General features: G+C 39.4%; 1 long non-coding RNA gene across 1 annotated transcript; it reads right to left on the bottom strand.

The window, feature by feature from the left end:
* Positions 1-234: 234 nt before the first annotated feature.
* On the bottom strand, positions 235-3,526 carry LOC115917083. Its single transcript, XR_004061664.1, has 3 exons — positions 3,280-3,526; positions 1,641-1,776; positions 235-323 (listed from the first exon to the last, which is right to left on the bottom strand). It is a non-coding gene; the product is annotated as an uncharacterized LOC115917083 (long non-coding RNA).
* Between the last annotated feature and the right edge of the window lie 18 nt (positions 3,527-3,544).

Here is a 3,544-nt window from a genome sequence, read left to right as displayed (position 1 = left end):
AAGCCTACCTATCATCTAAAGTGGTCTTCTACATAAACAGTTTCTAGCAACTGCTGCAGGAGTAAGATTCACACGTACATTTACTTCCACTGTACACCCTCCTGATTATCGTAACACCCTGCTCCATCATCAGTGGAGACAGCGTCACTGCAATACCTAAATGGAGAATTCCACATATATCTAGATAGATGATGATTTCCAAGTCTAAAACCAGCACAGACAAACAGCATCATACTTGCTCTGAGGTAGCTGAAGTTTCCAAAATTTCAGTCAGCGTCTCCCCTGGCTGGAAGCGGATTACATCAACAATTAAACGTTTTGTGCTGCAAAGACATCAAGGATAATAGGAGAAAAAAAATTTAAACAGAAAGACCTTTAATACTTTTATGTTCTGCAACAATACCAATTTATTTAAAGTCAGATTATTACTGGAGAAGCACTCAGGTAGGCATAGGCTAAACCAGACCAGAACCCTGACAAGCACTTTACTGTTTGGACAGCGCGTTATTGGAAACTGGTTCCTCGAAAGGTTCCTCTCTGTAATATGCACAATTTGCTCCCCAAAACTTCTTCAAACAGCAAGGAGGCTACCCCATATATTAGAAGGTAGCCCCAGTACTGCCAGGTGGACCACAGAAACTGCATTCAAGGTGAACGATAATGCAGGTAGCAGCCACAGCCCATTTGTGCAACCAGAAAAGCTCTATATTATCCATCCATAAGCATGCTTCAGTGATCTATAATAGGTATCAAAAAACTCAGAAGGATTATTTTCTTATGTGGATGGGGGACAGGTAGATCTCAAGGCCAGCCTGGCAATAGACAGGGCCATTTCCTTGATTTGAGCTAAGATTTAATTTAATCACAGTTGGTGTCCACTCTGAAGCACTTCTGTCCTTAAGCCACACAATAAAACCAAATAGCACCTCTGCAGTCCAGCTGGAATTATTTTTGGAATCACACAAACTGCACCACATACGCACCTTCCTCATCATCCACAACTTAAATGACTACCAGTGCAGCTGATAAATCTTTACTTTTGAAATCAATGTCACCTTTGTCTGGCGGGTAGGAAAATACTGATGTATCTTTTAAGAAGTCCAGTTAAAGTTACTTTTGGAGACAAAATCTTCTCGTGGGAGATCATTTGTCTGCCTACATCAAGTACATGCTGAGCCAAGATTTTTCAAACTGCCATCTGAGCAGGAATGCATAAGAGGAGGTAAACATGCACTTGAATATCAGGTCACTGCTTTGTACATCTCAGCAATAGGGATTTGCTTAAAACCAGTAGAGAGTCACTGTTAGTTAAAGGTTTTCCAGAATAAAGATTCTGGCAATAATAAAATTATTATTGCGGAAAGAATTTAATCAGTGAGACAAAATGACAGTCCATTGCTCTCTTTCCATTAGGTTATAAGACCCATGCTTCTCAAAAACGCTATTAGTCTTCATCAATTAAAAGTCATGCCACAGTATAGAAAAGGACATGACTACAATCTCAGTGTATTTGGTGTAACAGTCCCACCACATTTCCTTAAATTATGCCTCAATTCTCTCATTTTCACATGCTGATTAACTGGTAAAATTCCAGTGCTCCTTCTTTTGAGTAACATACCAGGTAGTTACCTCCTACTTACTTCAAAAGAATTGTCCTTGCATCCATCTCTGCATTCTCATCACCAGGAACGTCAAATTTATTAGTGAGTGTGAGAGAAACCTCAGTCTTTGCTAGCATTTCCCTGTTGGGGTCATTAACATTGCCAGAACCTTCCCCTGCCAAGCAGAGAGAGTTTATAGATTAAATCACATTCTTTACCTTCTTGACTGTTAGGACTTCATAATTTTTCCCTACATAAGAGACACAGAGAAACTAGACTGTTTCCTATACTGTCCAAAGGAAACTTCAAAACCCAAACCAACTTTCAAAGACATCATCTTGAATTTATCAGACTTTCTTGAATATATCAGACTATATCTTGAATATCAGACTTTTTCATAACAAATCTGAGAGAATGCACCAGCAAGAAAAGCACCACAAAATCACCACTTTGAATGCCTTAAAGATTTACATGCATTCCACACTCTATCTCAGTATCTCAGTGAGAAGAGTGGCTGAACTCCCAAAAGTAGAAAACAAAAATGTGATGATGCCCATATGTCCATGTCCTCATCAAAATGCATGTTTCAAGCTATGAGCAAAGAGCTTGTTAGCAACTGAGCCTGTCATCATCTCTTGAACAAAGTAAGCTATCCCATCAAAAAGAAATTTTCTTGCTCTAACTGCATATGAACTTTCACCAGAACAATAGTTGGGACCTTTCCCCCCATTTTTTAAAGGGTTGCAGAAAGATCTGACATATTAGCCATAGTGAAACAATGCACACAGGAGAAATGAAATGGGGAAGGAGGGCGAGTTCTAGCTAAACCCATGGTCTCTGCTTGTTCAGATAATGCCTCTTACAGTTCTTTGCCAGTGCTTGGAAGAAAATGTGCTTGCAATCACTCCTTTAGAAGATTCTAACCTTTCTGATCAAGCAACTTCAAGCTTAGTGTTTGCTGTCAGAGCATCCTCTCTAAAAACTGTGCCTGGTTTGCCTCCCTCCCCCTCTGCTAGACTAGAAACTTCAAATAACTGCAACATAGAAACCAATGAAGGAGAAAAACTTGTGCATCCTTCCAGTATGTGTTACATCCTGAAGCAGTAAACCGTGTCTCAGGTTTCCAGAACAGTTTCACAGATTAGTAGTGTTAGTTCCTTCTTCCCCCAACCAGAAGAGGATAAAATTCTATTTTCCTTATGGAAAATAACTCTAAAGGAGGGGAAAAATGTTACCTGTCTGTTGGGGAAGATCCCTGTCCACATGCCAAAGACTCTTAAAGGAACACATGCTATTTAATACATTTATTACTGCACTCTGAAAGGAATACCTACAGATCTCCAGTAAGGACGGATCCTTGCAAACAAGCTGGAACAGGGACACAAGCACAGAGAAATGGGTCCAGTGTAATGGAACAAAGAAAATATGTCAATATCCATCTGTCTTCTAGAAACTTCTAGAGTGGGATGAGGTGAGGTGGGTGGGGAGGAGAGAAAGAACCTCTGTTTTTTTCAGGGCAGTAAATTATGCAGAGAAAATATACTGCAACAAATCTGCGGCTGCTTTTTAGAGCACGTCCTCCCAAAGGACAGGTGATGATTTCTTACTGTTTCTTTAGTGCACTTTAAGTCATTTCAGGTAATATCACATATTATTTTAGCAGAATAAACTAGACCACCTATTAAGGACTCAATTGTAGGAACCTCTCCGAGATCATCCAGCAGCTCGTGAATTGGATCATTGTGCTCAGGAGCAATTGCATCTTGATGGTCTAAGAGCAACTAGATGAATAGAAAAAAACAATTATGTTTTAACAATATATCCTTTTCTAGACAGTAGAATTTCATTACTTTAGAGGTTGGTATCTTTTAGAAAAAAATCACTGAACTCCAAAGCAGCAATGTCAATATTCAGAGCTGTGTCAATATCACAATATTGACAAT

Source organism: Camarhynchus parvulus, unplaced genomic scaffold (assembly GCF_901933205.1).
Source record: "Camarhynchus parvulus unplaced genomic scaffold, STF_HiC, whole genome shotgun sequence".
NCBI lineage: Eukaryota > Metazoa > Chordata > Aves > Passeriformes > Thraupidae > Camarhynchus > Camarhynchus parvulus.
Note: the sequence above shows the minus strand (reverse complement) of the source record. Positions and strands in the feature narration are given on the sequence as shown.